The sequence below is a fragment of the Mesoplodon densirostris genome, chromosome 10 (assembly GCF_025265405.1).
Source record: "Mesoplodon densirostris isolate mMesDen1 chromosome 10, mMesDen1 primary haplotype, whole genome shotgun sequence".
Taxonomy (NCBI): Eukaryota; Metazoa; Chordata; class Mammalia; order Artiodactyla; family Ziphiidae; genus Mesoplodon; species Mesoplodon densirostris.
This window is the reverse complement of record NC_082670.1, coordinates 92,846,633-92,865,627: the sequence shown is the minus strand read 5'-3', so window position 1 is coordinate 92,865,627 and position 18,995 is coordinate 92,846,633. Positions and strand designations below refer to the sequence as shown.

Genomic DNA, 18,995 nt, shown 5'->3' with positions numbered 1-18,995 from the left:
TGGGCTCCTGTTGCAAAGTTTGATACAAATGACTATATTTTGCTGGTGGTTTTGACTATTTTGATTGCTCTTTTAATGGGTAAATATATATATATATATATATATATATATATATATATATACACATGGGCTCCATTTGTTGGCTCTCCTATGAGGAAAAAATTAAATATGAGAATCCAGGATGAGTTGTTGAAGCCCATAAGAAACTCACCCATGGGCCGTAGCCATAATATAACACATGAAACAGGAAACTGGAAAAATGGCACTGTGACCACTGGATGTTTTATGTTCCAAACACACATTTACATAGCATCTATATTTCTTGAGTATATTTGTGGTCTGTTTCAAACCTTGGACCGAATGGGAACTCTGACCATGGGATAAGCCATGAGGGAAGTTCCTGTAACCCGCCGGAATGTGGCCATGTGCTTCCGGGGGAGGGAGTGTTGGGGAGAGGATGACAGAGTCTCGCTTTTCTGGTCTCATTTGGATGAATTCTGCAATGTGCAAAGCAGTACACTTCTGGTCAATTTATATCCCTAGGGGAACAGACGGTTATATCTCCCCAAGAAAACAAACTGAACGAGTTAGGGTATAAGAGTTACTTTTCTGAAGGAGTGGATGCAGTGTGACAGTTTACATATTAAAAGGATACTTGATTTTGTTTTAAGTACATCATTAATACTGCTACATCCCCCTTGACTTTTTGAAGGGTTCTTAAACTTGGAGATCTTTTTGCTGCATGTTTTAGGGTCAATCTTATTATTTCCCCAGTCAGGGGAGTGGATTTTCCCTACCAGGAATTTGCTTGGGCAAGACGCTTTTTCAAGAGCTCAAATGCGTCCTTACTGTCTTTTTTTAAAGGAAGAGAGAATACATTTTTTAAAAAAATAAATTTATTTATTTATTTTTGGCTGTGTTGGGTCTTCGTTTCTGTGCGAGGGCTTTCTCTAGTTGCAGCGAACGGGGGCCACTCTTTATCGCGGTGCGCGGGCCTCTCACTATCGCGGCCTCTTTTGTTGCGGAGCACAGGCTCCAGACGCGCAGGCTCAGTAGTTGTGGCTCACGGGCCCAGTTGCTCCATGGCCTGTGGGATCTTCCCAGACCAGGGCTCGAACCCGTGTCCCCTGCATTAGCAGGCAGATTCTCAACCACTGCACCACCAGGGAAGCCCGAGAATACATTTTTTGAGACTGTTGTTCCAAAAGATAAGTACAGCTTCCATTGCCAAGGGTTTGGTGGAACAGCCAGTTTCTGTAAGTAATGGAATTTCATTGCTCTTGTGTTTTGCAAATGAGAAATGTACAGCTGGGCAGGATTTTCTCTTGGCAAAGGGGGAATCTGTGTTTGAAACATTTAGTACGGTTTCTGGTAAGTCACATTCCCCTTTTGGACAGTATATAAAATATTAATCATGTCCCAGTGTTGAGATGGAAAGAGGATGATCACAATAGAGAAACAACATATGTGTAATTGCAGTTGACACCCCGTGCCCTTCTCCGTCAAATCCTAATCTCTTTTGACGTGATACAGTAATTTCCATGCCTGAAAACGATGTTCTCCTGTTCACCTCGTCTGTGTCTGAGTTTATTACCAGGCATGAATTTGATTATTTTAAGTGTGCACGTGGGTTCACTAAGAAGAGTCAGGGGTTTTCTAGTTTTCCTCCATATTTCTTCCTTTTCAGAGGAGTGAGCAAACTCCCACAAGATTTTCACCATAAGAACTTTCATCCTGGCAAAAGGACACTTATATTAACTGCGTAGAGACTGACTAAATCTCGTGCTCAGTGCGGAGTTGTTAACGGTTACTCTGTTCCTACCGCTCTCTGTTCCCTGAGACCGGAGCTGTGGTTCTCACCCACATCAGAGCCAAGCACACTCGCCTCGTTTTTTTATCAGAAATATTGTGAAATGCCATCAATACTCTCATGAAACGAAATTCATAAATAATATTTATATACATGCACACCTAATGATAGAACCTATATACTGACATTAATAGAAAAATAACAGGAAGATCATTTATAATAAAATGTATGTATCGGTATGTAAATGCTCGGGCACAGCCGCATTAGAAGACACTGTGATGTTTGTTGCCAGATGCTGGCATCTCCTTGTGGGCTCGGCAAGGTGCACCGGCGACGGAAGTTGCTGGTCCAGGAAGGCGGTGCTGTGGAGTTTGGCACCACAAGCAGCATCGCCGTCCACGATTGGATTTTCCACGGTGGTGAACAGATTGTGGTTAAGATACGGCACAATTAAATACAGGCTTCCTTTGATTTACACACGTCTCCGTGTGTGTGTGTGTGTGTGTGTGTATTTTTTTTAATTGTGGTAAAATATACGTAACATAAAATTTACCATTTTAACCATTTGTAAGTGTACTTTTCTGGGGCATTGAGTACTTGATCGTGCAACCATCACCACCATCCGTCTCCAGAACTTTTTTGTCCTCCCAAACTGAAACTGTAGCCGTTACCCCACCCCTCCTCCTCTTCCCCCAGCTCCTGGCTGCCAGCCTTCTGTTTTCAGTTTCTACGCATTTGACTACTCTAGGTGCCCCACATAAGTGGAATCATACAGTATTTATCTTTCTGTGTCTGGCTCATTTCACTTAGCATGATGGCCTCCACAGTCATCTGTGGACTTGTAGCATGCATCAGAATTCCATCTTGTTTAAAGCTGAATACTATTCCATTGTATGTATAGAAGTAAATACCACATTTTGTTTATCCATTCATCCGTCGATGGACATTTGGCTTGCTTCCATCTTTACACTGTGGTGACTAATACTGCTGTGAACATGGGTGTGTAATCTGTATGCATTTAAATTGCAAAAACAAAACAAAACCAAAAAACCTCAAGGTTTATATGTAAAATAGAGTTAGGGTGTACCCTCAGGTAATTATAAAAAGTTTGTCACTTTACCTTTACTGATGTCTGGCAGGATACGGGACGGTTATTCTGGAAGCCCAATAATTCTTCATTGCCCGAGACTCTGTGCGTTTAGGGCTTCTAGCATCCTTGGTCCCCACCCCAGTCCTTGTGACAATGAAAAATGCTTCCATAGATTTCCAGCAGTACCTTGGGTTGTGATAGGGACCCCAGGGAGAATGACTGGGGTAGAGATTTGTCTTGTTCCCAAACCTTATGATGCAAGGTGCGTTGCTCAGAAGCTCGTTCTTGCATTGTGCTCGTCTCTCATTTGGCGGTAAGTGAATTTCTGTGACAGTTGTCTGGGCTAAATGCAATGTCCTCTTCTACTTTGAGATAGTAAATGCAATTCTCCGAGTGCAGTGAAGGCAGGGAGTGAAGCCCTCTGTTGCCACTAACCTTTATTTTGTACAATCCTCTGTAAATACGTGTTCATCTTGGGAGTGTTTTGATTTAAAGATGCAAGCATGTGGTCACAGAAGGTGTGTAAGCTCAGTGGCTTTTGTGTAAATCAGTCATTCTCTGTTTTGTTCGCTCTAGGTTTGGTTAGTCATTGCTAAAAAGGCTGGGTTACAGGGTTGACTAGAACAGATTAATAACACTGCCTTCCCTTCCCGAGCTAGGCTACTTGGTAAAGCGAGATTTTACTATTTGTTAGTGAAGATGATGTTCTCCCACCGACTAAAATTGCAGAGTGGCATGTGAATTCACCTGAAAAAGCATTTAGTTTTAGAAAAAGGAAGATGCTCTTTTTCTTCTGTTAACTTTTCATTTGGACATAATTTCAGACTTGCATTAATGAATTCCTGTACAGTCTTTACCCAGATTCCCCCAGCATTAACATCTACTACATTTACTTTATCCCTTTCTCTCTCTACCCCTAATTCCTAAATACATCAGTGTGTATTTTTTTTTAGGAATAAGACCTTCTCTTACATAACTACAATCAATTTATCTGAATCAGGAAATTAATATTGGTAGGGCCCTATTGTCTAATCTACAGAATTTAGTCAGATTTCTAGTAATCCGTACAGTGTCCTTGATAGCAACAGAAAACTGCAGATCATAGGTTTTACTGAGTTGTCATAGTTCTTGATTTCCTTTCCTTTAGAGCAGTGGCTCAAGTGTTTTGTCTTGCATGCTGCTGATGTTTTCAAAGAACACAAACTAGGTCTTTTGTATAATGTCTCTCAATTTGGGTTTGTCTGATGTTTCCTCATGAGTACGGATTCAGACCATACATTTTGGGCAGGAATACCAAAGAAGTGATAGTGTGTCCTTCTCAGCGCATCCTATCGGGGGTCACACGATGTCACTTTGTCCCTTTATTAGTGATGTTAACTTGGGCTGCTTGGTTAAAGTCTCACCTGCCACGTCTCTCTGCTGTAAAGGTACTGTTTTCTCCTTTGTCTTGTATCCTGTCGGGGAGGGTGGGGGGATACTTTGAGGCTGTGGAAATACCCTGCTGCGACTCAAACTCTCATACACTGGTTTTAGCACCCACTTATGGACTTCACTTGACTTGATTATTATTATAATCGTTGGCAAAGGGTGATTTACTAAGTACATTCCTTCTGTGTTTATGACTTGTAAGACGAAGTGTTCCTTTCCTCCCTGTTTCTTTCTACCTATCTCCATCTGTCTGTCTGTCTATTTCAGTATGGACTCATGGATTCTTATAATTTGGTGGTCACCTTGGCCAGTTTGGGCCAGAAGGAGCTCTTTCAAGCTAGTACGTCTGTCCTTTTCTCAGGTTTCCATCAGTTTTTGAGCACTTCCTTACTTTGTGGCACCACGAGATGTCCCAGGCTCATCTTGTACTTTTCTTGCCCCAGCCCTAGAATCAGCTCTTTTTCCAAGTAGCTCTAAGTCCACTGAGTAGCTCTAACGCCATTGAGTGAAGAGTGAGTGGCATTTAGAAACCAAAATGTGGGTGGTAGGGTGATCATGTATAATTATACGAGGTTATAATTGAGGTTTCATTGTTTCTAGGCACTGTCAGCAGACAGAGCTAGAGAATGTAAATATGCACATACACACACAATGGTATCATCATCAACACACCTCTCTCCTATTTTTCTATTCATCCTTTTATATATTTTGAAAACCATGGCTGTATCAGTACCTTTAATTCCAGTCCAAGTCTGCGTGGTTAAGTTTCTCCTCCTCCTTTGAAGATTTGCAACTCCTAGAGGAATCCCTTTTGAAATAGTGATGAATGTACTCTTTTCTTTTGAATCAAAACTCTGATCTTTGCTTAGATGTTATCAGTGAATTAAAAATGGTTGATGAAAATTGTTTAAAATATTTCCATATTATTTTTCATTTGATTTTGGGAGGAAAAATATGCCCTAAAGTAGGTGATTTTGTAAGTATATTTTTCTTTCATTATGGGGTAAGAAAGGCTCGGTATTTCTTGTGTAACTGTATGCAGGAAACTTATTATTGCTAAACAGGCAGAGACATGCACAAGCCATTTGGGGGTAATATTAAAAATAAACACGAGGGGCTATGCTGTTGTCCTCTGTAGTGACTGATAACCATGGACCACACTCAGCAGAGGAGAGGAAAAAATTCTGTGGCAATTATCCTCCTGAGAAGTAAAACCTATTCGTGTCAATTTGAAATCTCTGTTACCTCAGTTACACAAATAATCTGTTTTGATGAAAGAAATGAGGTATAATTCAAGCCGTGTTGAGAAGATTCTTTTTAAGCTGCAAAAATAAGCAGGTTTTAGAGACCCCGTATTAGTGATGGACCCCAACTGTCCATTTCCGGAGGCAGAGACCAGAGTTTTCATCTGAGTTACCCATTTCGGTTGGTTGACAGTGTTGTACCCTGGGTTTCTATGTGGCAGGGTTCTGAGACCATGTCTGGATTGAGTGGGGGTGAGTGTGGTGATTGATCATTTAGTGATGTTTGCCATGGACACAAGAGAGGAGGGGTGACAGTTTGACCCTGGATTTGTTGTCTCTGGCTGGACTCATACAATGTTTTTGGAAGGACGACATTATCATTGGAAGTAACGACTCTCCTTTCATTGGGATGGTGTGTGTTTCATAATAATGTATCAGTCATTCTTTTTGGTCTTCAGACGAAAAATAAGTGGACACCTTTGTTGCATCTCGTTTTTTTTTCCCCTCCTCCCCCTGTTTAAACATGCTTTTCACTTTCATCTTACTCTTATAGCCTATACCATCACAATAGAAGTTCTGGCAAAATTAAAGCAGCTGATTTCCTTAGTATTAGCAGGCACATGTGGAAGTGGCAAGAGCCCTGAGATTTAAACGAGGACCCCAGGTTTAGGCTTCTACCAGGTTATTCGCTCTGTGGTCTTAGTATCCTAAATGCTCAGCCTCGCGTTCCTCATCTGTAAAATGGGAGGAGCGTTACTCTCTGTCTCCCCTACCTGTCATGCTGTCTGAGTAGAGCAAGGAGATAACATAGGTCAAAGGCTTTTTGCTCTTAAGTGCCAATATGAAGAATTGTTTGGGGTTTTTTTCAAATTCAAATTTTAGTATCTGATATAAGAACTTAATACCAAAGCCAGTTATAGAAGTCAGCAAAATACTTCTGAGATGTGTTTTCCTCTTGTGTGTTTTGGCCAGAATGTAGTGCTGCTGCAGGATGATTGAGGAAACCTTGAACTGTTTCGGGCAGACATACTTTTCAGAATTAACAATGTGACCAATTAATACCAAATATTCCCTCTTTACTCCCAGTTGCGTTTAAAAAAATAACATTTTGTATTAATTTTTTCTAATGACTGTACTGATATATTGGCTTGGTAATATTTATTATTGTTATTTTCTTATTACTGTTTTGCTCTAAAAACTAGCTTTAAAAAAAAACAACTAGGTTTTCAGTGAAAATCTTTGTAACAGACATCACTGCACACCAGCCAGATAAACGTTAGGTGAAGAATAATACATATGGCTTGATGCAATTTGTTTGTTTTAAAGACATTTATGTATATTAGTCTTTTCATAGGAAAATGTACGCTGAGGTAATAAAACATTTTAAAGTTATATATAAAGTTGTAGAGTGGGATTATGGGGGAACTTTACATTTTTTAAGTCACCTTTCTATAATGTTGGACTTCTCCAGAGAAGTGAGTATTCTTTGTTATAATCCAGAAAACAGTAAAGAGGAAAAATGATGAGTTAGAAGTTTCCTTTGAGTTTTAAGTATCACAAAGCTGACTCCTGCTTGTGTGTTTCCTTTTGTACGTTATTACTTGTCGTTCTCTTTTCCAAAAGCTCCTAGCAGATGGCCTCAGGTATGAGATGGGTGGGCAGCTCATGCTGAGACCCTGGAACCAGGCTGTTGGAAGTTCCTCCCATTCTCTGCCCAGATTATCAGAGTTCACTTCCTCTTGACACTGTGTACTTCTCTGGGAGTTGTGGCTTCCCAGAAATTTTAAATCTCTCCCCTCATGGTCAACCCTTAGTAAAAAGAGTTATTTAGAACATCCACATAGCACTTTAAAATCAAGAATAAATTAGAAGTGACTGGCATCCCCATTAAATTTTTTGAATAAAGATTAGGTTGAAAAATTAAATCTTTGGTAACTCCCAGACAACAACAAAACAACAAACCCTTGACAACAGTAGAGATAAGATACAGTTTATATTCAGTTGTCTTCTTTGTACACCATATCTAGACCCTTATCTTTAAGTATGGGGGTTTTGAGAACAAGAACCCACGTCATTTTTTTAAAAATTAAGTTTTTGGGCCTCCCTGGTGGCGCAAGTGGTTGAGAGTCCGCCTGCCGATGCAGGGGATACGGGTTCGTGCCCCGGTCTGGGAGGATCCCATATGCCGCGGAGCGGCTGGGCCCGTGAGCCATGGCCGCTGAGCCTGCGCGTCCGGAGCCTGCGCGTCCGGAGCCTGTGCTCCGCAACGGGGGAGGCCACAACAGTGAGAGGCCCGCATACCGCAAAAAAAAAAAAAAATTAAGTTTTTGTCTTTCAGTCTGTTGGTGTAAGACACAAAGGGTTAGGTGCACTTTTTTTTTTTTTTTTTTTGCGGTAAGCGGGCCTCTCACTCTCGTGGCCTCTCCCGTTGCGGAGCACAGGCTCCGGATGCGCAGGCTCAGTGGCCATGGCTCACGGGCCCAGCCTCTCAGAGGCATGTGGGATCTTCCCAGACCGGGGCACGAACCCACGTTCCCTGCATCGGCAGGCGGACTCTCAACCACTGCACCACCAGGGAAGCCCTTGGTGCACTTTTATCAGACTTGAAAGGTATGTTTGGAATGGTCTGACTTAAATTATCAGCTATGAAGTATATGTAAATTAAGCTGTGTGGGAGAGGCCCTGGGAGAACCTTTGAAAGCAATAGGTCCACATCATTTTAAAAACAAAAACTAAGCACGGGGCCTATAGATGAGGGGGCTGGGAACAGGAGCAGGGAGAGTTAGATTAGGAATTCTCACTGGGAATGACACGTGGAAGACTCAGGTGGATTGGTGGCTGCAAGTGCTGATTTGCAATTATGCCACTTTCACTGAGAACTCCCAGGACCCCAGGGTGGGAAGCTGCAACAGCATGATTTCGTGTAATGATGATGAATGATTCCCATGAGCCTTGGGGGGAGGGCAGCTGGGATGGGGGTCTCGGCCACACAGAGTGCCACATTGCTCCAAGAAGACCTTTGGCTCTTCTGTTCTGTCTATTTGTCTGTGTCTATTTTGACAGTCATTTGAACTGCAGACAGTCTGGGTCCCATCCCTCTTCTCCTGAGGGTAGCTAGCACTCCCTGCTTCCTTTTTGGCTCTTTTGATTCTCTTAATTTCCATCTTTCATCACTTCCTCTTTTCCTGCTACTCCTCATGAGTCACTTGACAGCTCTCGGGGACCAAGAGAACTGAAAGCCTAAGAGTGTTTGCTTTCTTAGCCACTTGCCACCTCCCCAAAGAGACGTGCCAGTCTGTTTTTTTTTTTTTAAATGAGCTAAATATATTTATGTTTTATTTTTCACTATCTGGAGAAACTCTGGGGTGGATTAGAAGTTGCTGACAGTCACTATCCAAAGAAGGCAGTTTTTGTTCTTTTCCTGGAATGATTGTTGCTAGCACATTCATGTTTCTACACACGTCGATTTGAGAATTTGTTAGCCAGACACATACAACTCCTATTTGGTGTTTATTTTAAAAATCGGGAGGGGGATGCATTATATAGAGTGATCTCTGCTCGTGGCTTGTTGAAAATCTTCATGTTGTGTGAGTTCTCAGGCTCACAGTGGAAGAGAAACCATCAGCAGGCATGTGTTCTACTAGTTGGAGGTGAGTTGTATTCTCCCTAATACTGAGATTGGCCAAGATGCATAGAGAGCTCATATGTGGTCCCTGGCTCTGAGAAGTTTCCATGTCAGACCAATGGACAGAGGAAGGTAGCTGATACTAGGGGCCTGAGAAAGGCAGTCAGTTGTATAGAGTGGTTAGGAGTCACGGCCTCTGGAATCACACCAGGTTTTGAATTTTAATTCTACCATCGCTAGCCTTGTGACCTTGGACAAGTTTCTCCTCACCTCTGAGTATTGCTCTCTTCTGTAAATTATGGACACCATTTAGGCACACCTTGGAGATACTGTGGGTCCAGTTTCAGACCACTGCAGTACAGCAAATATCACAAGAAAAGGCATCACATGAATTTTTTTGGTTTGCCAGTGCATATAAAAGTGATGTTTATACTATACTGTAGTCTGTTGTGTACAATAACATTCTGTCTAAAAAAAAATGTAACAGACCTTAATTTAAAAGTACTTTATTGTTAAAAAATGCCAAACATCACTGATCACAGATCACCATAAGAAATATAAGCAAGAAAAAGTTTGAAATATTGCAGATTATCAAAATGTGACAGACACGAAGCAAGCAAATGCTGTTGAAAACGGTGCCAATAGACTTGCCTGACGCAGCGTTGCCACAGACCTTCCATTTGTAAGAAATGCAATAGCCTTCAAAGCGCAATGAAGGTGAAGCGCAATAAAACGAGGTCTGCCTGTACATGTATCATAAAGTTGCTACAATTAAGAATATAATGCATGTGCCTGAAAACTGTAAATTTGGCTCCAGAATAAACACTCCCCAGGTGGTTAGCTTTGCTGGTGTTGTTACTTGTCATTCTGTAGAGGCTGGGCTGGAAGGACCTTCTAACAAGCCAGTGCTTTGATGATGGTTTTCTGGCACAGTTTCATAAACCCAAAATTACAGTTGTGAATAGATAATTTTAATTTGTTTTAGATTTCTTTTCTGTAATTAGTGACCCTTTGAATCTGGATGGAGAAACAGCTATCACTTCCTAAGGCCATATAAATCACGGTAATTGATCAATCAGGAATAATTCTTAGTTTACATGTTAGTGTGAACCTGGTAATTCATTGCATATGTGCTGACTTCAGTGTTCTAAAAATAAAGTAAAACAATTGCATGTTTAATAGCAGCTATTTTTAAAGTGCCTGAACCGATTAAGATCTCCATTTTTATATTGACTCATGAGAAATATTGGGATTTTCTTGAAACTGTGGAGTTTGTATTTCTTTGAACAAAATCTTCCCTTAAGATGGCAACTCACATCAACTTCTTTTTAGGGTAACGTTTATAAATTGATGTCAGTGCAATACACCAACGTAGAAAAATGGAGAAATATGGTAAAGAGTAAAGATGAAAATAGAAAACCTTATAGATAGTAAGCAGTGTCTTGAAAAAACTTTAATCAGTTTGCTTAATCACAGGGTACAATGGCCTACTTGTTAGAATCTGATGAGACATGGAAATTGCATATGGAGCACATAATATTACTTGCTCTAAACTCTAGCTTAAATGAAATGGTAGGGGCACAAGTAAAACAGGATGATGTATGATTTTTTACAGCAATGTTAGTGGATTTCAGATACTTAGTATCATTCTCTGAAATATCTGAAAGAGTCAGTGTGCTTATAGGAACCTTGGGGTAGGGTAATATTAACATATGTTGGGGAGCTTGGAATAGAATTGCTGGTGATAAAGGAACTTTAGAAGAGGGAATCAAGCAAGAAAAAATATGTCATATTTTTACTGAAAGCTGGAAACTCAGTATCAATGGAGCAACATCTTAATTTTCTTTGGTGACTAAAAGGTAAGATTGAAAGCTAGCAATAAGATCTACTTGCCCCTTTCCTTTTAAAGGACTAATGATGGTGGTAACAAAGTTGGTGAAGTTTATAATTTCTCCGTTCGGCTGCCCTGATCAGCATCTCGGTATCTGAAGGACTGATTGCTTTGGTATACGAAGCGGCAGGGGGAAACATGATCAGTTAGAAGAAGGACATTAAATGCTGCATTGGGCTGAATCATTTTCAGGGAAACGTTACCTTAACCTTGGTATCTGCGTTTTCATCAAGTTCTAAACCACACTTTAACTTTTATTAGCCGCAAACCTTTTATAGACCGTGTTTTGACAAATAAGATTTTTTTAGGACTGCTTCAAGAGCTTGTGAAAACTGTATGTATATATATGACTCCCTGTATGAGTATACATATATATAAATCTGTGAGTAAGTGTATATGCCTGAATACATTGGCTTCACATGAGTTGCTTGTGAGATTTCGTCTTTATTTTGTATGAGCCGCTCATTGGAGACCCAAGACAAAACGGATGAAGTTTTAAGCTGTTTCAAATGTAGTCCCTGTTTAATAACCTCTGTTTACACTTTGTGAGAAATGAAAGGAGAATCCTTTGGGCAGGTGATATTATGTAAAGTGCAGGCAAGGAAATCTTTGTTTTGACAAGGTTATTGAATTACCTGCGAAGCCTGTTCATAGGTAAGATTAGGTTAATTTTCCTGACACGCTAAGTACATCTTAAAAGTGAAATTCAGAGTCTCCTCTGCTTAAATTTACTAGATTTAACAGAACGTACAGGGAATTACACTAATTCAGAGAGAAGAGGCCAAGGAAGGAAGTTGCTTTTTCCATTGCAATGATATTTTTCCTTTCTTCTTCAGTTTGTTTGAAAGTTAAGTCCATGTAAGGGTTTGTTATTTTTTGCCATTATTAGAACACTAAAGGCATTCAATGTGATCTGTTTGTGGCCTTTTGTTATAATTGATCCCAGTTCTAAGTGATCTTTTAAAACTTAAAATAGTAGAGATTTAAGAAGAGAAAAATCGGTATGTTTCTTTTCATTCGGAATCAGCTTAGTCCAGTCTTTTTTTTTTTTTTTTCTCCCAAGCGTGATGCATGTGAGAAGTACAAGTCAGAAGGGTTATAAAAATAACATCGTGGGCTTCCCTGGTGGTGCAGTGGTTGAGAGTCCACCTGCCGATGCAGGGGACACGGGTTCGTGCCCCGGTCCGGGAAGATCCTACATGCCATGGAGCGGCTGGGCCCGTGAGCCATGGCCGCTGAACCTGCGCGTCCGGAGCCTGTGCTCTGTAACGGGAGAGGCCACGAGAGTGAGAGGCCCGCGTACCGCAAAAAAAAAAAAAAATAAAAATAACATCGTATCATCTCCAGGGAGTGCTGATCTTAAACTGTTTTAAGCCTATGTAAGAGAGCAAATTAGTTCTTCTGATAGACCCTGCGACAGGAGAGAGAATCCACCATCCTCCTTGCAAAATCAGGGTATGGTATAGTCAGTTAAGCCAGTTTAGCATTTCATGCTGATCAGCAAACCTGAACAAGCATTTCGCAAAGTCAAGTCAGTTGTATACCACCCGCTCAGTTTTTGCCTTTCATACACCACCTGTTTTGTTCAACACTTCACATTGTTCTTAAAGCTTTTGTTTCGCCTAGATTTATTTTAAAAGGAAACCTATGTCATGATTGCAAGTGGAAAGCCATTTCACGTGCTGTAAACAGAAGATAACAGTAAAAATAAATACCATAAAAGTGTAGAGTTGGTCAGTTTCATCTAGATACTGTCGCTTGGAGAAGACTCTGAGCCTGAGCCTTGCTTTCTCTTTGATTAAGAGCAGAATTATCCTATGGGGTTAGAAGTGAGGATGGTGACCGGAAACAGGCCCCAGGAGAGCTTCTGGAGTGCTGGTGCCGTCCTATTCTTCGTCTGGGTAATGGTCAATGAATGTGTTCAGGCTGTGAATACGCATGGAGACGTACACTTTGTGTAGGTATGTTACATGTAGATAACACTTATTTTACCAAATGGTGTTGGAAACACTTAGGCCCAGATTGACTCTGTCCCCTAGAGGCAATGAGACGAGTTCGAGATTGACGGTGGAATGCCTTGCTCATCCTGTCCCTCGGGTCCTTTTATGCCACCTCCAATAAGGTCAAACGCTCCAGACTTCACCTTGCCCACTGCTGCCATGTGCCAGTCTGAGCTACACTTTGTGTAGGCACTTGAGTTTGGTTGGTGGAGGGATGAAAGAGCTCTTAGAAGTTTGAGTCCACCACAGGGAGGAATAATTTCATCACTGGTAAAGAATTTCAGAGGCAGAAAGGTGAATAATAGTGTAATAGGCCAGACATCAGGGAATCCATCTTTGATACAGTTTTGTTTTTATAAATTTTTGGAAATCTATACTACCTTTATGCATTCCAATTGTAGCTATGTATAGTGTGCCCATTTGTCAACGGATGCAGCCCATAGATATGTAAGTCCTGCCCCAGCAGCCTCTCCTGCTACCCTGCTCTTTGAAAGAGCATTTTGCAAACTTTTCTGGTAAGAAATATGCTTTATATACAACCCAGTGCAGCACTCACTAATGTGAGCAGGTCCTGGTATATGTGTCTAAAAATTGAGAAAAAGTTCATGAGAGATATTTATCCTTAGGACATGCAGAGCTGTCTGGTATTTCTATTTTATTCTTTCTCTTTTAATGGTGTCTGCCACCCACTGAGTTGATTTCATGGCTCACTAAAAGGCAGTGGCCAGCAGTTTGGAAACATTCCTGTGGAGGAAAGAATTGTACATTCCATGTTGGCAGCAGATGTTTTTTTTTGACATTATACCCTATTGATGGCACATGATCTGTTGATGGCACATGTAAGCCCCAGCCTCTTGCCAAAGAATGGAGTCAGATCTATTAGGATATATGACTATATTGACAAAAACTAAGCTCCACTATCTGTCACCTTTCCACTTATGAACTTCCTGCCTGAGGCAAAGTTCATGGACTCTGCAGGCCACCAACAGATGGAGGGCATTCATTAGCGGTCACTGGCGTCATAATGGACTAACTACAAAGGGGACCTAGGTCCAGCCTTTGGAAGCCTAACTTGCTTCTATGTGCGAAGCTTTGGTGTGCAGGGTAATTTCCCCTCATTACACATTGAGGAAATGTGTATCTGCCTGGTGTTTGATGTGGATGCTTTTTGTGCCCCATGTGGTGACTGACTTCCAGAGTCTGTGGGGCAGTTTGTAAACCATACCCACTATGGCTTCTGAATTCAGCCTCTGTTGGGGTCTCCTGAGGATGAGGGCCCCCTGGGAAATTTACTTCATTATGGAGGGACTAAGGCAGGTCCTACTTGAGTGTCAGATCCTGAGAGCAGGGCCACATCGGTTGAGCCCTGGATTTGCAGTGTTCTTGGGGCCTGGCCCGATGCCTGGTGACCTGGAAATAGATTTTCAAGTCACATGACCAGCTTCTGAAGGTAAAACTGCAGGAAGTCTAACATTAGAAGCCTTAAAGGCAGGTGGCAGTATGTCATGCGGTCTTGGGGACATTTGAGACTTTGACAACACCTCCTGTGGACAGGTGGAATCTGCCAGCTGTCCATACAGGAATAGCATCAGCTTAAAATAGACATATCTCCTAGTGCCAGGGGGAACTCAGGAGTAGGGTTCCTTTATTGGGAAGCAGTATAAATATGATGAGATCATAAGAAAATCAAGAGTTCAGTTTTTGATATACCACCTTGGGTTTTATAAACGAAACTTAAAAAAAAGTCTCCTACGTTTATGAATCCCAGACTTTATATTTTAAGAAAACATTGTTTTTAGTCATGTTTAGCAGGAAGATATAGGAAGTTGTGTCTTCTCTGGTTAACTCAGTTTCTGTGAGATAGAGTAAGAGTTTCGTTTAACAGTTGTGGTCTTTGCTTATGAAGCTGCAGGCTTTACCACCATATTTGGAAAATGTTTGACACTGGCCACCTCTGTCCTCTCATTGACTTCGGTCTTCGCACCTGTAGGACCCACGTTTGACAATATAAAATCAAGAGCAACTAAGTTCTGGAAGATGCCTTCACCCCCTTTTATTTTGAGTGTGTCATGTTTTTAGATGAAAGTTTAGCCACTGTTGTTGCCATGGAATTTTTATGCCTGTTCCGGGAAATAATTCTGTTGTTTATCAAACCAAGTTGTCAGTGAAGCCATAATTCGTGGTAGAACTTTCCGAGGGCTCCTTTGGAGGGAAATGCACATTTAGAGCACTAAACAAAGGCCTTGGGAAAGGCCTTCATTGCTTCTTGCCCCCAGATCACACCCAGGATGATGAGTGAGATGATGTTTATAGCCCAGCGTAGGAAACAGATGTATTTTACCCTTTCACTGTTATCTTTCTGCTAAAATGTTTGAGATTTGTGTTCTGTGCTGTATTAGTGAGAAAAGATGACAAGCTGAAAATAGATGAACGAGCTTGGGATGAACATACACATACTACTATACATAAGATATTTAGATAACCAACAAAGGACCTACTATGTAGCGCAGGGAACTCTGCTCAATATTCTTTGATACCCTATATGAGAAAAGAATCTTAAAAAAATGAATATATGTATAACTGAATCACTTTGCTGTACATCTGAAACTAACATAACATTGTAAGTCAACTATACTCCAGTAAAATTAAAATATTAAAAAAGATGAATGTCCTTATAGAATTAACATTAAGCTAAAAACAATGCAAACGTGAATAAAAATGAAGAAATCAGGTAGAAATGGCTTCATAGACAGTTCCTGCTCTGTTTTCTAATACTGTTTGCTAGCAGAAACATTAAAATGTGAATTCCTAAGCTCTAAACTGCTAAGACTAATACAGAGCAACTGTCTTAATTTTTCCTTTAAACCCTTGAGCCAAGAAAGGAAACCAAACTGGTTTGGAGTTGGGCATTTGCTTGTGTGTTGCTATGCAAGCCAGCTTAAAAGTGAAATGTTCTCTCTCAAAGGTGGACACAGCCTGGACTCACATTAAAAAGAGTTTATTTTGGCGCTTCCCTGGTGGCGCAGTGGTTGAGAGTCCGCCTGCCGATGCAGGGGACACGGGTTCGTGCCCTGGTGTGGGAAGATCCCGCATGCCACGGAACGCCTAGGCCCGTGAGCCATGGCCGCTGAGCCTGCCCATCCGGAGCCTGTGCTCCACAATGGGAGAGGCCACAACAGTGAGAGGCCCACGTACCACACACACACAAACAAAAGTGTATTTTGAAAAAATAATTTTTTGTTAAAGGTTTCAAAAGGGGGAGGTAAAACGAAAAATCATGCAGTTTGTCTCACCTTTCAGGATGTGGGATGACAGAATTCACTCAATGAACGTTTCAAAAAATAAGTGATGTCTCTCTTGCACCAATTGAAAGGATCATGGGCAGCTCTGTGCATAATTAGCTGCTTTTGTTAACATATGTCAGTGATGTTTGAATGCATCTAATGTAACATTTTGCTTTGCTTGGTGCCCAAACAAGAATGCACAATATTAGTGAAAGAATGCAAAACAGTATCTGTATTTGCTTTAGAGGAACTGCCATGAAATGTTCTTTAAGGACATCCTGTAACACTAGAATCCAAGCCAAATAACTCCAGAGGTCTCGAAATAGATATTTCAAGGACCTTTAAGAAAAGTTTTTAAACACTAGGTTGTTTTCATAGCAATAATTTTTTCTTCTTTTCCTAAATCAGTTTTTATTTATTTTCTTACACACACACACACACCATTCAGTGGAGCATCCAATTAAGAAATAAAAATTGGTAACTTCTGCTGAAAATGTAGCTGTCTTAATTGAGGAAAATGTGTTGTTGGCACTCAAGTTCAACTCCTAAGCAAAATGGGTCTATCTGCCATTATCCTGTTTCCTGGGCAGAAGTGGCTCTTTTTCTCTTTTCCTTCTTTTTTTCCCTCCTTCCTCACTTCACCCCCCACCCCAAGATACCTGAGGTTCAGTAGCTATCACAGAAGATGCTTCTGTAACAAGGATGCCAGATTCTGCTCGTTAAGAGCATTGAAGCAAACTCTTGGGTTATAAATGGCCTGCTTTTTCTTCTTCCTTCCTACCTTCCTCCCTTCCTTCCTTCCTCGCTCCCTCCCTCCCTCTTTTTCTTTCTTCCTCCCTCCCTCCCTGTCTCTCTCTCTTCCTCCCTCCCTCCCTCTCTCTCTCTCTTCCTCCCTCCCTCCCTCTCTCTCTCCTTTCTTTCTTTCTTTCCTTCTTTTCTTCTTTCTTTCTTTCTTTTTCTTTCTTTCCTCTCTTTCTTTTCATTTACCACACCAAACAGAGGGAATGTCCTGGCCTTGTCAGAGAGAGAAAAGAGCTGCTGTGGCCTTGGAAGTGAAAGTATAAAGCTAATTGATGGTTTAATGTTACAGACCACCTACGAGACAGAGGTCGAACTTGAGGTCTTTTCGACCTTTAAGGAGACAGAAATGCCACTTTGATTTTAATTTAGGGGAGTCCTGGAAGAGGTAGACACATGGCTAGATGTGCAGATTAGAAATAAGTTATTTTTATATGACACTGGGGTCGCCTATATGTTTAATAAGCTGGTCATAGGATTCTCCTGATCAGGATCCGTGAGACCTTTCATTCCATCATAAGCTAGTGATGGGCTAGCTTGTCTGGGCTAGGGCTGGCCACTGTCAAGGGCTGCCCCCTTGGGGTGCAGACTCCTGGGGTGATACAGTGAAGGACTGTGTTTCAGGTGGGTGCAGATTTGAGGCCACCTTGTCCTATTTTACATGGGCCATTTTTTCCCTCCATTTGGTTAAATTTAGTTTGGGATGCTGGAAGTGCTTATGGGGGAAGGAGAATCTCCTGGCTGATGGGTCTCCTTTGTAGAGTGTAATTGGTTGGACACACGGGGAGAGATGGGGGGAGAGTGCTGCATGTCCCAGGTGGGCTAGTTTGGGATGTCCGTGTAAGTGCACACCTGTGTACCCAAGTGAAAAGGTCTGGGAACCAGTGCTGAGAAAATCACCCACTAGCCTGAGGCTGCTTTAGCTAGTGTGGTTCATTTGTTGTGACATGGTCCACACAGATGCTCCTACAGAAGAACTTACTTCTGTAAACTCCTGCCACAATCTCAGCATTAAGCAGCAGTGTGTGGAGTGGAGAAGGGTAAGCTAGCTGCTTGAGTTGGGAGCCCAGCTCTGATACAATTAGCTGTGTAGCCTTGGACTAGTTACTTAACTTCTCTGGACTTTTGTGGTCCGAGAAACGAGGACTGTGGTGCCTATCTCATTAATTGTGTGCAGATTAAATGAGTTAATATGTCTCAAGATTTTAGAAGCTCTTAGATGAGTTTTTAGTACACAGCAAATATTCAGTGACTTTTTTTTGTTTGTTTTTGTTTTTGCGGTACGCAGGCCTCTCACTGTTGCGGCCTCTCCCGTTGCGGAGCACAGGCTCCAGACGCGCAGGCTCAGCGGCCACGGCTCACGGGCCCAGCCGCTCTGCGGCATGTGGGATCCTCCCAGACCGGGGCATGAACCCGTGTCCCCTGCATCGGCAGGTGGACTCTCAACCACTGCACCACCAGGGAAGCCCTTCAGTGACATTTTTAATACTACATCCTTCTTAGTGGTGGTTGGCATTTGCTGAGTACCGACTATATATCAAGCAGGGAACTTCATTATCCTAATGTGTCATTTCATTTAATTCTCTCCACAGCCCTGCAGTAGCAGGTAGTCTTGTTCCCACTATAGAATTGACACCATTGAGACTCAGGTTAAGGGCTTTATCTGGGGTCTCACAGCTGGCAGCTGAGGATGACAGGATCCAAATCCCCATCTGACTCTCTGTGTGCTCACCTTGATGTCACGTTTCTGCCCAGCCAGATCCCACGTCCATGGAAAGTGGGTCGAAGCCTCATTAAGTGAACAAGCATACAACAGAACTATATA

At 41.7% G+C, this 18,995-nt stretch overlaps 1 protein-coding gene across 1 annotated transcript in view; it reads left to right on the top strand.

The window, feature by feature from the left end:
- Positions 1–18,995, top strand: part of PDZRN3 (PDZ domain containing ring finger 3) — a 252,345-nt gene that overhangs the window by 23,773 nt on the left and 209,577 nt on the right. The gene's annotated exons all lie outside the window — the stretch shown is intronic.